This window comes from Nothoprocta perdicaria, unplaced genomic scaffold, assembly GCF_003342845.1.
Source record: "Nothoprocta perdicaria isolate Ctin4 unplaced genomic scaffold, notPer1 scaffold_46, whole genome shotgun sequence".
NCBI classification, from domain to species: Eukaryota; Metazoa; Chordata; class Aves; order Tinamiformes; family Tinamidae; genus Nothoprocta; species Nothoprocta perdicaria.
The window spans coordinates 4,194,394-4,211,261 of record NW_020455710.1 but is presented as its reverse complement, the minus strand read 5'-3'; the positions used below and the strand labels follow the sequence as shown (position 1 = coordinate 4,211,261).

Sequence of the window (16,868 nt, the reverse complement as noted above, 5' to 3'; positions counted from 1 at the left end):
AGTGTGGTCAAGACAAGGCRTTGCTGGCATTTTAATTGCTTGGTAATTAACAAACGGCGTCACCAACAGCCCTAATGGGTTTCTTTGCTCCCTGCACAGTGCCAAGGTCTGCAGTGTGTGACCTTCCCCAGCAGCGAGGCAATGTGCTCACACCTCTAACCTCACCATTATTAGATAAGGCAGAATTTTCTCAGCAAAAGCAGATGAAAACCACATACACAAACACGCACTCACAAAAAAGAAACCTTGGCATAACTTATAGCTCTTAGCTTTGAGATTCTGTTCTTATCCGTTCCTGCAAGGGACCTAGCAGCGCAAAGTCATCAACAAACTATTTTATAGAGGAAGGAAAAATGTCCATTGTTGTTTGAGTTTGTCCTCGACAATTGCAGTGAAACCTGCTCCTTCCGATATTACACAATGGAGCATGTGCCTGCAAGTTGTATTTTTCTTTGTGCGAGGCAGTCTTAAAGACACAGGGAATTCTGCAAAAAAACAGATGACTTTTTTTTTCCCTTAGACATTCATAGAAATGCAGGGTGCAAGAAAGTGTTACACTGGAGCAGCACTTCAGAAATAAGGCACCCTAGGAGAAGAATAAAGAGAAAACTGAATTAGTTACTGAATTCCAGGGACTTCAGTAACTGCGTACTTAAATATGGAAAAAGCTTTTCCAAAGATCCCGCTCTTGCTGTCGGCCCAGGACGCGGATGGGCACAAGCCGGTCTCAGGCTATGCTGCTGCGTTACCCCAGGAGTATCAAAGTGCATTTGCTCTTCAAACAAAAAGCAACTTTTAATGTTATTTCACGACTGCTCTGCAGCCTCGGTAGAATATATAGWACATGCCATTAGGCTCAAGTTAGTTAGTTGCTAGGTAGGAAACCCAATATATTCTCGGAGTTATTTTCCACTTGTCGTCCTGCAAGAAAATTTTGCTTTGACGTCACTGACAGGCAAAAAACACTCTGTGGACAAAAGAAACCACAAATAGAGGAAAATATATCAATATTGTTTTTCTTATAGCCGGCCAGTCATTGGGTAGAATTTCTTGCAATATTGTGAGCCTGCCCCTGCTCAGACCCACTGTGTGCAGTAACGGGAGCCAGCTCGTGGAGTCATTCCTGGAACAGTTTTGCAGATCTTGCAAGTTCTTTAAGAGATATCTTCAGTGGGAGCTCAATAGTTCCCTGTATCAGAAGAAAAACTTCCCCCTGTGAAAAATATATGCGTGTGTGTATAAATTCATGTTGCAAATCAGGACCATTGCTTAGATATTTTTTTCCTAAATCCTCCTCTGTTTYGGTCAGGCGAAAATCTGAAGCTGTTCCACAAACTGCATCAGTTAACAAGAGTAATAATAGTGTAACTGGGATAATCAGGCTTTAAGAATAGAGGAATAGTTGTGCTCATTACTATTAAGCTGATTGCGCAGTAATTCTGCTGTCCTGCTTCCATGCTAACCAGTATTTTTAAAATGTTCATTATCAATTACAGACCAGTGATAGAGATGTTTCTAATCTAATTACTATATGATTTATTTACATGCAAAAACATAAAGAAGTCCATCTGATCAACACACAGGTCATTTGTTCTGCGCACAGTGCGTGTTTACGTGTAGAAATGCTGATGATAAAAGTTTCTACAAAAAACGTTCTTTTGGATTCTGATGAGCTGTAGTGGAAGTTAAATGGAAATGCTTAACAAAACTTTTTTTTTGCTTTTGCACTGGAATTTTGTTTTGGAAGAGAACTTGAGGGAAAAAAAATCTGACAATGTCAAAATATTCTGTTTTGACTATTTCAGAACAAAATGTTTAAAGTTTTCTTTCTGAAATGGCTGTTGTTTTGAATTTTTTGGTTTTGTTATATTTTCTCTAGTATTTTCATATATTAAATATATTACATTATAGAAATACAATCTAGAAAGCTAAAATGAAAATAATTATTTTCATCTACACAAACAAATCTCTTTCTGGATTCTCCCTTCGGAAAATTTTGCCGTGGAGCTTTGCGGGGTCACTGGGTTGTAACAATGGGCTCGGCGCTGAGTTGGCTTTGAAGGGCGCACTGGAGAGAACGACCACWCTGACTTCCTCAATGGTGCCATAGGACCCAGCAGACATACATTTTTCAGCATGCATTCATTAAAAACAGAAGGTTCRATTTGCTTTTGTAGCAGGGAGATTCAATGAGACTGTGCTACGAGCATCCACCAAGCAGGACAGTTGTAAGAAGTACAACTTCCCCAGGARAGCAAGCTCCAGCCTTTTCTTCTCTTGGTTTCTAGCTGCTTGTCATTTAGGTGTTTGATGCCTCTTCTGCACATGCAGGTTTGGAAACTCAACCCAGGACTGCAGTGGTGCAAAGGTGGTGGCCTCGCCACCCTTGGAGACACCACCCATCTCCTTTGCACAAGGAGGACATTGGTTTTTTATTTATTAACTGCAACAAAGGGAAGGGAAAAAAGAAGATAAAGTGCCATTTCTTTTTTACAACTTCAAATACAGACACGTCATCCAATACATCAATCAAAGCCCTTGCTTTCGTATCGCAGGGCTTCCTGCAACTCCATCTGCTCACTGACAAACAAGACACTCGTGCTCCCCATGCCAAAGCAAGATGAGCGGCGTTAATAAAATGCTTTTTCTACTGAAATGTGGAGTTTGGTGGGGGAGGGGGGGGGAAGAAAAAGGTTGGTTGGCTCATGGCGAAGGAATTGCATTTGTCAGAAACTGCTCTTCTGCCTTCACTTCATTTCTCCAGGCTGCCTGGCAAGCTGTGGGACATCTGGGATGAAAGAGGGAGACTTCACGTGCAGAAAGTTCARAAAGTTGTAGTATAAAAGCCCGCTGAGGAAGGTAACTTATCTTTAGATCTTGCTGTGTAAAGAAGCAGGCAGCACRGCAGGAACTCACCCCTTTTCCCATCCCGTGGTGGAGAAGGTCCCGGGGGCTGCAGCAGCCCCAGAGCTGAGCCCACCCCAGGACTGGTGGCACCACTGGAGACCTGAAGCCCAGCAGAAGGTCCTGTCACAGGTCCAGGGTGATATTGAGGGTCCTGCCTGGGCCAGGCGGCTTTAGGGATCAGCATCCTTGGCTGGAATATGGAAATTTGGAAGCGCACTGCTATAATCTGTGGTCACGAGCTGCAGCCGTGCCAGCGATGCCGGGAATCAAACCACAGCCTCCTGAGTGCAAAGAGCCTTTATTGTAATCCGATAAAACCTTAACAGCCAGTCATCTTCTTTTATGGTAAATTAAGGGCCTCATTGACTCTGCAGCGACCTCCTTGCCCTGTGGTTTAATCCTCCGTGAGAGGGAGCCAGGGGAGCACAGGAAGGGAAAACGGGTCCCAGCTTCCTCCCCCWTTCCAGCTTTGTGGCTTTGAAGAGCACAAACAAAACCCCATTTTYTCCAGATATCTCATTTCCAAATGGCAGTTTGGCACCGCGCTGGAGCACCTAGAGACCGGCGAGGCGGCCAGGCGCGCTGTGAACTCCCGTGCACCTTCCCCGCGGCCGGGGCCAGCTTCCCTTGTTCTGTTTCTTGGAAATGCACTCAGCTCGGCAGCTTAGGTTTCTCCCCTGCTGGCAACATCAAGCTTGTGCCTCAACATTCCTGACTGGAGATATTCCAGGGAAACTGCACTTTCAGCTCTCCTGGTTATTTCCACATTAAATGCTCCCACTTGCAACGGGAGCAAATGCTGCCATGGCCTCTCCTGTGGATACGCTGGTGCCAGGTCATGGTGCAGATTACAGGTCAGTGCTTCTTTACAGAGGACAATTCCTGAACTGTCCTTGAGTTTTGTGGCAGGGAATCAGATTCCTTTAACCCGTAACTGCAGCCTAACACATGCATTTCACCTCAGCAAACCCTGCCGATTCCCCAGTCAGCTCTGTCTACCTGCTCAACCTACTCAGAGTCATCTCTTGATCTTTGGGGACACTTTTACTTCAAATGAGCTGGTGGATGGCTTTGCCCGTGCTGCACTCACTGTGCCCCCAAGTTAAACTCCTTAATTTTAACTATCAGAGAGGCTTTACCATTGGTCACATGCTACTGGTATGGGGCAGAATACTGAGAATGTAACAGGTAGGAAGCGTCATTTTGGGCTAATTGTTYAGCCTTTGGTTTCATGACTAATGGTGGCTCCCAAGTGGCACATCCAGTAATCAAGTGACTGTGGGATCCTTCCTTGGCAAGAGCTGGCCCTGGTCTGCACTTACATCGTGACTTGCATCATGCTTTGCTGCACTCTGTGTCCCTCTGAGCACTTCCACGAACAGGTGATGGTCCTCTCAGTGCATTCATAATAGAGGAAAATGTTTTTCAACAATACTTTTCCTCTGTTCACTTTTTTTTTTTCTTTTTAATACAGGCTGCCTCAAAAACAAAAAAGCAGGAGTTGAAAATAGTTTGATACAAAATGATTATCCAGCTTTGTTAGAGTTGTAAAACAGAAAGAATTGAAGCTTGAATCTGGTGCCCAGCAACACGTAGTATCTGTCTGCCTTTGAGGAGTGCCGAATGTCTTCAGTTTCCAAAGAACTCAAGGCTTTCTGAGAATCAGGCCTGAGAGAGCTCAGCCTASACTTCCAGAGAGATAGACTTAATCGGAAAACACTTAGAGCTTAAAGCATTGGCCTAAAGCACTCAGCTGCTTGCTCGGTCACCATCTCCTTGCCTCTGCTCCAAATGCAAAATTGGAAGGGGCTTGCTGGTGGCCTCARGGTGGCCAACCTGAGCTCTTCATAACAAATAAACCACAAAATGATCTCCTTCAGGGAGGACTACTGCCCTGAAATTGAARTACTATCCCAGCAAATTGCCTCCTTTTTTCAGGTTTTCCACTGTAGCAAGTGAATCTTCCTGCCCCTCTGTTTCTTGATACCGTGTAGAAAGAGACAGCAAGTAGAAGTTGGAATGAGCAAGATCTAAGGCAGCAYGAGGGACCAAAAGCACTGACAGTTTTCAATAAAGCTATCTCAATTTATGGTTTCTTTTTCAAAAACTGAGGATTTTGATTATCCCTGGGATATATTGAAAAAGAGAAAAAGAAAAAGAGAACTTGAAGGTATTTCTGTCAAATATTTTCATTCCTTTTCCAAAGGAAATAGTTGATTTTATAACAGTAGATGCCTTCTCGTGAGCTGTTCGRGAAAAATCCCATGGTTTTCCATTCATTAGCCAACCCAGGCGCACTTTCGCATCTGTGCTAAATGGAAGATACTGCCTTTAGAAAACCCCAACACCATGTTTAGTTCTTACGATGTTCTCATAATTAGCAGCTTTCTTGGATGTCCCTCCAGATATTAATTAAAGAGCAGCTGCAACTTCATGGAAATTTTGCAAGCATTCTGCTCTGAGACCATTTTGCCAGGACGTCATGTATTATCTGTGTTTTGTTAAAACTAGATGTAGTTCTACAAAACCAAGCTCATTGTTGCTTGAGATAAAGCCCGCTGCGAGGGCATCACAGCTTCACCCTTGGCACCAGACACTGGTTCCTGTGCTGCTTCCCTGGTTTTATTTTAAAACCGTGAATTAATCAGGGACAAGACAATGTTTTCCACTACATGGGTGCCTCTCATTTTCGACATAGGTCAAGCTTGAGGACTCCGTCAGAGGCACTGATCCTTCAAAGCATCCCAAAAGCCCGTGGATTTCCGAAGAGCTGCGAACAGCCCACGTCTCTCCAGGCACCCTCCAATTCCAGGGCTGCCATGAAAAGCTGATGGAAACCCTTCACCCCCCAAATTCCAGCTCCCCAGAGAACTTCCCTGTTTGGCCGGAAACTAGTGAAGTTTGTCAAAAAGTTGGGTCCCTTCCATACACACACTTCCATGTGAATCAGAGAAGTGCTGTTAAACCCATCTGTGTGTAGCAGGGGGAATTTTGCTTTCTCCTCTGCCTGCTCAGGCTTCGTGGCTCCATTTCCTGCCAAAAGACCAAAAAAAAGAGCCCTCCCCAAAGAAGATGCGTGTCCATGGGACATAACTTGGAGTGAAATTAGGAGGTTTTTACCAAGGGGTGGTTGKTGCTGTCTTTTACCTTTTATGTCCCTATGGCTCATTCTCTTCTCCTATTTTGCAGGACCATCCTGCTCAGACCAAACCCAAACACAGGAAGGGCTACATGAGGCCACCGTCCCTGTCACCACCAGCAAGGACAAACGTTATCTGTCTGCTTTTGTCCTTGCTGTCACTCACTGCTGCTGCTGCCAGAAATTCCCTTTTATTTAAAGTTTAGAAACAAGATGCTGGTTCTGCTGGTGAAGCAGGTGGCCCCTCACAGCACCTGCCATGGGGGTGTTACCAAAAGGGAARGGACAAAGGGCAAGCAGCTCTCATAGAGCATTGTTTCTGCCATTATTGTGTTGATAAACACTGAGTCACCACCAAAAACAAAACCCAGGACAATCAGGGGAAGTACAGAGGGATCTCGTGGTGTTTGCTGGACGAGTTTTGTTTATGAGGCCAAAACATCTTAAAGGAGATATCCACAAGCGTCCCCTGTATGGACACATTCAGGGGACAGTGCTGAGTCTCTGAGTCTAAAATCCATGGAGAGCATCCGCTTCCCAGGGTGGCAGTGGAGGGATTCCTGCTTGCACAGACAACGAGCTGCAACCTCTCTCCAAGAAGGGAAAAGTGCCATATTTTTCTCATTTGCCTTCCACTCTCCCACAAAATGCTGCATTTCATAACATTAGAAACGTCGGTAAAATGGATTTCTGATCCTTAAAGGGGCCRGCAATGCTCACAAGTAATAAACATCAAAGGGGAGGACTCCTTTTCTTGCCTGGCTTGCTGTAAAAGCCTTCGGCTTCCTACTTCAAAGCTGGGCTGTGGGGCTGTGGGAGACCCTCTGCAATGCATCCGYGCTGGTGCTTTGATGAGACTCAATGCAGAAGTGACCCTAAAAATGATGCAGAAAAAAAAGGAATGCAGAGATGAGCCTAGAAATAACGCAGCAGGAGGAATATGGAGCAATCCTGCACAAGGAGAAGACAATAACAAGGTCCCAAGGATCGTGCCCTTGTACAAGGCTTGAGTTCCCTGCAGGAGCGGAGCCCAGGTTTTGGGAAGCCACCTAGCTCTGTTCTGCCATGGCTAATGTTTTTCCTTGAACAATTGTATTGTTTTACCTGAGTCTGCACCTCTTTACATCGTTAGCTTATATGTCCTGAAGCCTGTGGAAAATCGTAAGTTTTTCTAATAATAAAGGGAAGAATGAAAAAAGAGCAAAGCTCTTTTCCTACAGGCACCAGTCCAAATAGAGCAATAGTCAATGCAAATAAAATTGCACCCAGCTCCGAGAGAGCCACAGGGTGACCATGTCCTGGCCCCGTGTGCCAGTGTCCCCTTTGCATTTCCACCCAGGCTCACTGCTGGTCATCTGCTGTTATTTTACCCCATGATTGCAAGTGAAGCGACTCCTTTCATTTCCCTGATTTAGAACAAACATCCCGCCCAGCTTTCTCTGCATCTCTTCTCTCTCTTTCTCTTTTTTCTTTTTTTTTTCCCCCCGGTTACCACATAACAAAAATGTTTCTCTTGCGTTAATTTTGTTACTCAGGCAAAGTAAACCACCGCTCCTCCGTACGTCGTAGAAAAGCCAGCAAGGGAGTGACTCAGGCAGGCAGGGCTTTATTCAAACCATCCGCGCTGCGGTCCCAGCAGATTGAAGGCAGATCAGGCTGCCCTGGGAGCAGCACGAGGCGCTGGCACCGGCTCTGTCCCCAACGGCACCTGCACCCCGATCCGCACGGAAGGCGATGGGGCATCACGAGCATCAACCAACACCAGAATATCCTTATTCCCCCCAAACCAAGCCCTCCTGCAGCAGAGTGTCACTCCTGCTCATTGCAGACTACTACAGACTGGCCTTGGTGTGCCGGGAAAGGCGATTTCCAGCATCACTTGGCTTAAATTATATAGGCACACATATATATTTTTAAATACATATATATGGAGGATGGATAGCCATAAAGGACTAGCAAACACATTCAAACTTTCATGTTTTCATCCTTGTGGTCAAGGTCAGTTGGGATTTATCAGTGCCTGAGGAATAACTAGTGGCCAAGGTGGTGCCTRTTTGGGGGCATTAGGGGCCAAGGTGGTGCTTATTTGTTGGTGATGCTTATTTGGTGTGTGCAGACACCTGAGACTGGTGTGAAGACTGGACCAGCAGGACTGGGCTGTGGAAGTGTCCTCATGGCACCTGGATCAAACCTGGAGCAAATGGGTGACCCCAGACCTCACCCATGTATTGCAATTTAAGCAGACCATATCCAAGTGCATCTGCCCAGCAATCCACATAAACAATAAATTGCCACATATTAAAAAAAATATGTCAAAGGCTTTGATTAAYGGCCTAATCTTTCTAAGTTCAGCCCCATAGATCCAGCTAATGTGACGGCAGCGTGGGATGCATCCTACTAATGTCAAACCAACGCATTGCCTTAATCCTCTGAGAAAATGCCTGGCAGCCCCGTGAGCAGGTTTATTGTGGATTACAACCCCTGTGATCAGTTAATCCAAGAAATTACTCAATTCTTCCAGTTGACCAAGTCAAAATATGATTGCTCTTCAAAGAATGCAAACTTGTATGAATTAATCTCTTCATCTAGGGATATGTTTTTTTACTAATTTTATACAAAAATGTTGCCATGTGTGGCCTCCATAAATCTGTCTCACCCGTTACTAGTTACTTTCTCCAGATGCTTTGAACTTCTACAAAAGTTGCTTAACCCAAAAAAATACAGCTGCCACATGTTGTAATTTCCTCTTTGGGGGAATCTGTTACCATCTCCACCAACCTTTAGCCACTTTTCCCTGGGATTTTTCTCTAGATCTGTTTTTCTCTGTATCTTTCTAGTTTTACCCCAGGCAGAGCTGTTATGTTCAGGTTATGTTCAGCACCTTTCCCAGCCCTTTGGAGGGGGAAGAGGAGGAAGGAGRAAGGTTCGTGAGACAATAAATGGATGAAAGACTAGAAGGTCATGGCGTGACATTTACCTTCTCTTTCTGCTGACCCAAGGCTTCCCTTTGGGATCAAGAGGGGCTCTGTGGACCATCGAGGGGCTATTTTCAGAGCAGGAGACCCTGCCCTCAAGTGGGCAATGCTAACTAACATGGGCAACTAATGCAAGGAGTCAGATTTTCTTTGGCAAATATTGCTCATTTCCCCCTTTGTTTTTTTACTTTTTTTTTTCAGTTCCATGTGTATGCTTTTTTTTTTTTTCCTTTAACCACAGATAAAATTAGCCGAGTTTGAGTTCTGCTTTGCCTTTTGCAGCCTAATTTGCAGTGGAAGCRTTGTCATGACTCCCCTCCCGCGAAGACGGCGGCCGGCAGCGCAGCGTGACTAAGCCGGCGCCTTATCTCTGCGTTCCCCTCCAAGCTCCAGCACCGACTGCAGCCTAAGGGCTGGATGTTTCCTCTTCATTTCCCAGCCCTACTCTCCACAACTTCTACTGTTTTCACCCTGTAAACAGCTAATTTGACTCCCAAACAGGCGTGGTGCAACTGCCCATGGTCCTGCTGGTGGTGCATGCTGCAGGTGGCAGTCCCATGCTACGGGGACACTGCTGCAAGCCCCAGAGCAGCCTTGGAGACACAGCTTTCAATGTACCTCGATGTACCTTCAATGCTATTTAGGGATGAGGTTGCAATTACCAGCAAATGGGGAAAAAAAARGGAATTATCTGGCACCTCCTAACCCCTCCACGATGGGCTGTGCAGTGCAGCCCCCAGCATCGTGTCACTGGAGCAGTCTACTGCAGTCATGCAATACTCTGTCAGCATCGCAGCAGGGCCATTTGTCAAACAGGCAATTTTCTGCAAAAACAGCATGAGATGTGAAGAGGAAAGTAAAGAAAGGGGCCAATTTAAGCCTCCGGAGCTCAGCACCTTGAAGTATTKGGCCCTTCGGAAGCAATATCCCAGCCCTTATCCCTGCTCTCCTTCTCTCTTAATGATCCATTTGACTACAGTTTGCAGAAGCAGGCTCTGTAATGTAATTAATCTTTGGCTATGAAGTACCTGCAGTGAGGCTGAGAAAAATGCGCCTCTAGGAAGTGCTTTGTCTTATAATATGCTGCTCTCTTAATATGTAGTCTAATAAGAGTGTAAAGGGGAAAACCATTTGGAAGGGTATGTTATTCCTCAGCACTTCGTATTGGAATTCATGTCACTGTAGAAGTTATTATTGTAATAAAAAGTAAAAATGAGCTCTCAAAATACGCTATAGCATATTATTCAGGACAGCCTGTAAGCACGGCCTTAATGCTAAGCACATGCATGGGTCCCTCTGAAGTTAAACCAAAAGCTTCTGCTCCCGATAGGGATGAATTGAAGCTAGCTCTTTTCCAGACTCAGGACTGACCCTCCTGATAATATAAACGGACAGGCACAAACTTCTGCGGGAAAAAAAAAAAAAGTACTAATCATATTAAATCAATGGTAAATTCCCCTTCACCATCCTGCAGCCCAGACCTCATTATTAGCTGAGGACAGGGTACATTTTTGAATTTGTTTTCAGAAACATTTCTTTGCTGGTGCTTGCAGAGTGCCTGTTGCCACAGGAGTTAAACCCCACCTGAGATTTGATTTGAGGTTGATTTGCCTTCCCCCCTGGTATCCTAAGGATGCTCCACACCTCCCAGCTCTGATGGTGGGAGACTTTCCTCTGGCACTTGCCATCACTCTCATGTTCTCCCGTGTTTTTTATCTTTTTGTGTTATTTGGGGTGTCCTCCTGCAGCACTTTCATTCCCTTGCTTTTCCTGGGCTGAGCAAAACCAATTCCTTCTGGTTTCCTCTTAGAGGAGGAGTCTTAAGGCCAACCAACAGACCTTTTCTGAACCTGTTCTGCTTCCAGTTACTTTTGCTTGAACTCCGTCACCACAACTGCCCAATTTTCCAAGTATGTCTTTATCTAGACTTTGCCCAAGGACAGGAATAGCCCCTTATCTCCTTTGGTGATTGAGTGGACATATGAGGAACTGCCTGTGCTCTGTTCATCAGAGCATAGTGTTCATCAGAGCATCAAGTTGCAGTGTCATAACTGTGTCATAAAAGTCTAATGCTCCATTTCCCCCTCCCTGGTTTCCAGCTGATGAAATTGGATGTTCTTGACCTGTGTCTGTGATTTTTTTTTGACCCTTTACCTGTTTCTGCATGGCTTGCAGGCATTTCTTTGCCCCATCACACAGGAAGACGTGCTCTGTCCACAACCTTTCTCAGTTATTCTCTGATGAAAAGGGGTGAAACAAGACAAAACAAGACCAAAAACAGAAGGAACTTAAAGTGGATCATTAAATTACCTGACTCTTTAAGGTGAAAAGAAAGAGAACAAAGCATGTGCTCGAAGAAAGGACCCTCCGAAGTGCTGAAACTGTAGCTCCCTGAAAGCCTAGACCTACTCATTCAGAAAATGTACAAAGGAAAATAATAATTTGTGCAAAACATTTTTAAAAACCCTCTGCGTGGCATTTTTCTTAAAAAAAAAAACCAAAACACAGATCTTTCATCTGGTTTTATTTCCATTGTCTTGAATTCAGAGCTAAAGAATGTATTTCTTTGGTGAGACTTCACAGCATGGATGTTTTGTGAAGGACATGTCCTGGCAGGCAGTGGTAAAAAAAAAGTCATTACCAAAGACTTTTAAATGCTGCAATTAAACAGGAAAACAAAGTAGAAGTGGCAAAATGTGTAGAAGTGGATCTTCTCCAACAGGTGGCTTCAAACCACTGCTGACCCTTGTCTGTATATCTTGGGAAGTTTTGCAAGATCACTGCCTTGTGAAATTCATAACCCTTCCTGGGCTTATCAGGAAATATGGTGTGTGAAAAAACCTCACTATTGACAATTAATGTGATGCAAAGATGCATTTCTCATCCTTTACATCCCTTTGAGATAGTTGCTCATTACACGAATGTATTCAGGCAAATGTCAAGAGCGAGGTAGCCTTCCTTCCTCCCGTGTAATTTGCCGGGATACTTAAAGGAATTTTAGGAAAGCAGACGAGTGCTGAGAATCCTACTGACGGAGGCAGCGAGCTGCCAAGTTATTATTACAGCATTTTGTTATTATTTAATAGGAAGCATCCCAGACATCTTAACAAACAGGAGTCCCTTGCGGCTATTTTGCACAGTATTGCTTGGATCCTGTGACTCAGCACTTCATTGACCAGGGAGCGGGAGCAAAAATAGGATGTGAAGAAGCAGCAACCGCAGCAGATCGCAGGCGGCTGGCCAGGCTGGGGTGTCCTGCAGCAGGACCACGGGACCTTTGGCCCCTCCACACTGTCCCGCCCCAGCAAGGACGCGTCTGTCCCAAAAGGAGATGCTGTCCAGCACTCGCTGGGCAAGATAATGTAGCTAAAGGGAGATTCAGGCACACTCGTGTGATTCCTAACCTCCTCATGGTGGCCATATGAGGGATGAAAACTGGTTTCACACCAGCATTTGCTGACAGCCAAATATAATGAAAAACATTTTTATGAAACAATGTAGACCACATACTAATTGGCATTTTATGTAACCACCCTGAAGATCATAAGATTTCAATTTAGCATGGCTAATCACAGCATCGATCGTGGTCCCCTGGAGCCGGGTGTTGCTGCGAGGCTGCACGCAGCTCTGCACCACGTCCACGGAGGCCGGTCCTTGCTCTCCAACGTCAAATGAACRCAGGACACAGGTAGTCGGGCAATGACCTGGGTACAGAAGCTGCACATGCTGCTGGTGACCGGCCACGGCTCCTGGGCTGGGCAAGCAAAAAATGTGCTTCGTTTCCACTGCACTTCAACTTTGAGAAGCAACTTGAGTCATTTCTTGCTAACATATCGTTTTGGCTGATTTTTTCAAGACGGAATCAGGGGCCTGGACTAGGAAAGAATCAAAGATTTTGTTCCCGCTTGGGGATCTGCAGGCCCTCCTGTTTTCACCAAACACCAAGCAGCTTTTGCAGTTACGTGAGAGCTTTCTCCATCATGTTTGGTGTCCAGAGGTCTTGGGGACAGATAAAACTAAGCGTAGAAAATTTTCCCCTAGTTTCCCTTGCACTGATAGGTGATTTTGCCGTGCTCTCACTTGCTCCAAGCGTTGCATCCTCCTTGGATAAAGGAACAGCGACAGTATTGTGCACTTCCTGAACCCCTAAACTACCTGAGCTGGATTTGATCCCTCCCCTCCTGTCCCAGCCCAACTCAGGATACTCCAGAATAAAAATATAAATAGTAAGCAATGAAACCACTGAAAAAACCAGCACCGCTGCAGCCACGTGCAGAGCCGTGCTTTGCCAGGCTGATGCTCACTTGCTGGTCAGGAACGCGGGTGGCCACGAGCACCATCAAGAAAGTAGGTCCAAGGTAAGCAAAGGGAAAAACAAGCCCGCTGCATCCCCCCCGTGTTGTTGTTTTCTGGCGGGAGCTGGAACGGGAAGTTTGCTGCCGGATGCGCCGCTGACCTCCACTTGCTGTGGTCACGTTAACACTTCGCTCGCCTCTTCTCCCACAATAAACCTGGCGCTTCCTCCCATGCGTGCCGGCCGGGCAAGCCTGGCATGGAGGAAGAGCGCGGTGCATCCTTCACAAGGGCTTGTCCGTGCTGTCCTGTGGTGGCCAGGGCTGGAGGAGCCCCTGAGGCAGCTCAATCCAGGAGCACGGCTGGGACRAGCAGCTGGTGCTCGTGAGCTGAGCAGCGCAGCACCCACAGGTGCTGCAGCAGCATGGGAGGCCTTAAAAGGGCCTGTGGAAGGGTAATAGAGYCTTGGTATCTGGGAGGAAGAGGGGGAAGATGAAGGGAAAGAGGAAAAACTAGAATAAATTAAGGCTGGAGCTGTTGGCTGATGCTGTGACAAGGCTTAAGGAGGAAGCAAGTGGCTTTTCAGATGTCAGAGGAGACATGGGGCAGCAGTGAAGGATGGAGCATGCAAGACCAATAAGGCCCATCAAAGACCTGCAGGGAAAGAAATACAGCAAACAGAGGTGGGGTGATATCTCCTGATAGCCCAAGGGCCCTGGGGTCGGGGATGTAAATCTGCTTCCTGCCACCAGTGAGAAGGGGGGTTTGGGCCACCAGGGCTGGGGGCAGCCTGTCCAAATTCGTGCAAAAGTTGGTGAAGTTGCAAAAACTCATCATTCTCCTATGGACATATCAGAAAATACATCTGGGAATGCATCGTGTTGTGACAGGTGGGCACTAAGGTTATCCTGGGGGAGCTTCCTTGATCCAGGAGCTGTGGCATCTGTACACTGGCTGGCCCAATGAGCCTCTCTGGTTGAACCCTTTCAGATAGCTCTGTGGTTTGGACCTATTTGCGTCCAAAAATGRTGCATGAGGTTATCCTTGCTTTATAGGAGGAGAGGAAAGGAAAAAAAGGAGTGAAAAATAGATTTTTTTTAATGAACAAAATTAGAATTCTTTTCCTTGGAGGGCAGGACCGCAGCTCCATCCATGCATTTCAGCCACTATGAAATTAGATATACGCTGCCATAGGGCTGGGCAATGTGCTGCTGGGGACACCTGCCTCTTCTGTGGCCACAGCGGGGCCCAGTGCAGTCCCTCGAGGCTCGTTCAGCTCCCACTGTCTTGTTTTAGTTGTGTTTCCTGGCGGGGGGGAGGAGAGGGAGGTCTGCAACAATGGTTCAAAAACAGGCTCTGGAAAGAGCGACTCACTTGCTGAGCCATTGAGGATGTTGTTTATATGCGAGATCCTGTTTTCTTCCTTGAGCACAGCGCTTCTCCTCCCAGGTGCATCTCCCACGGCTTTCGCTGCCACGCCAGCGTGCGCAGGATCTTCCGGAGGCCGTGGGGAGCGACACGAGGGCCAGCGGGGCACCAAGCGGAGGCTGTYGCCCTCCTGGCCCCTGTTCGTTGCCCTTGGCTGGTTTGTGCCACTGGGTGCATTAACCCAAGCGCTTCCACTGCTGCAGCCCTGGGGCAACMTCACGGCGTGGCCGAAATTCCATTGCAATCAATGAGGTCCTCTCAAGGGTGGTGAACTCAAGACCTGAGTTAAGCGTGCTGCTTGCTGCTGGTTGACCTGGGGTGTTTTGGTGCGTGCACTTGTGTAGCGCTGGGGCAGGACATTGCTCATCCTCAGCAGGGGAATGAAGGCCAGCAGTGATGAAGGAGCAGGAGGGCTTGAGGTGGCCTCCTCAGCATCCTGAGAGGCTCTAYGTGGTGGGGTGGTTGGGGATGGCAGTCACCACCATGAGAGCCTTCCCGTGACCAGGGAGTTGGAGATGCTGGGACACTAGCAGGGGTGTCCAGGGAAGAATTAACCCCTCTTCAGTGAAGGCAGATGGGAACAGAGACCAAWGTTGGGCAGCTGCCAACAGGAGAACGTTTGAACCAGGCGAGAAACCTCATTTAAACAAATAAATAAACACTCCAACATCCTCTGGGTGCAGGTTTATGATAATAAAAACAGAGCACACAGCTCGCAGGAGGAAAATACATCGTGTATTTTCACATCTCCCATTTCCTCCTAGACCGTCGCAAGAATTTCCTCCAAGCCCATCGCTTCCTTCTGACATTTTGGAGCCCAGAAATGCCTATCGGAGCCCAGTGCCCTGGAGACGCAGGAGAAGGAGGCTTTGAAGGATCCCGCTCGCTCAGGGCTTTGTGCCTGGTTTCAACCACTGTGAAGCTGCGTTGTACAAGGAGGTAAGCTGAGGCATGTACCAAGCGAGCGCCTTGTCCCTTCACTTAATAAGGTCCATTACAGAATCCGAGAGGAAGCTTTGGGTGTTATTGCCGTGCTAGGGTGCTCAAAGCTGTCAAAAAGCAGGGGCGAAGGTGTCCTTGCCTCCCGTTTGCTCCCATCACAGCTAACCCTGGAGCTCTGCTCAAGCTGGACAAACATCCCTGGTTTCTGAGMAATGGGCTAACACCAGCATCTTCCCAGGGTCTCAGAGCCGCTTACACTCTAGCGACGTTTAGCTATTCACATTCTATCCAAAAACTTGCCTTTAATTTAAAATCCCAGCTGTTGCAAAAAGGGGGGAAAAAAGAGGAAAAAGTCGCAAGCTAGTGACAGAATCCTGTGGGGAATTCGTCATAACCCTGGTGGATGCCCTCACCGAGCCAGGGCAGCGTTTTTTCCCCGGGAGCTCTTAATTCAGGCCCCTTTGCCCTAAAGTGATGACCCGCAGCCTTCACCTCGGGGCTGTGTCCCAAGGGGCAGGGTCATTCATGCAGCCCCAGGCTGGGCTTGGGAGAAACCAGCACTTGTAGCCAGGGAAAAAACCCACTGTCACCTTGGGAAGCGCATGCTTCCCATTTTTTGGCTCTCAGAGGTGTCAAAGGAAGCAATCTGACGTCGAAGGGCCGGAAAAAAACAGCTTCTTGGCTGATGTTGCTCATGAACAGCGAGGTCACTTAGAAAGCTATCAGTGGCTTAAAAATAAATCCCGCATGGAGGTTGCCATTCAGCAATATCCTGTATCCGAAAGCTGCCGGGGGTATAAGCAGGAAGAAACTGGAATGACCTTCCCTCCTCCCGCCCCTATTCCCAACATTTTTTTTTTTTCATGTTCCTGGTAGTAAATCATTGAAATTTCTGCATTCAAGTGACTACTTTAAAAATAGAGCCTGCTCAAAGGCTCTGCGTGTGCCTGCTCTGTGCCGAGGCATGGGGCTGTGTGCCCGTGTTGTGCCCAGGTGGTGCTTGCTGGTGGGTCAGGCAGGGACGGGGAAGGTTGCTATATCCAGCTTCTTCAGCCAAGGTGATGGYGATGATGGTTGCCCAAGGGAGGTAGTTATGCACAGCAAGCTTAGGAACACACACATGAAAGGAAAAACTCCTCTATGTAATTATTTTTCTGCTGTTTTCTATGTTTTTTTCTACCAAT

General features: G+C 46.8%; 1 long non-coding RNA gene across 1 annotated transcript; it reads left to right on the top strand.

Annotated features, from left to right (window-relative positions):
* The first annotated feature begins 13,942 nt into the window (after window positions 1-13,942).
* LOC112953753 lies at window positions 13,943-15,680 on the top strand. The gene is made up of 2 exons (XR_003250611.1): window positions 13,943-13,997; window positions 15,507-15,680. It is a non-coding gene; the product is annotated as an uncharacterized LOC112953753 (long non-coding RNA).
* Window positions 15,681-16,868: the final 1,188 nt, after the last annotated feature.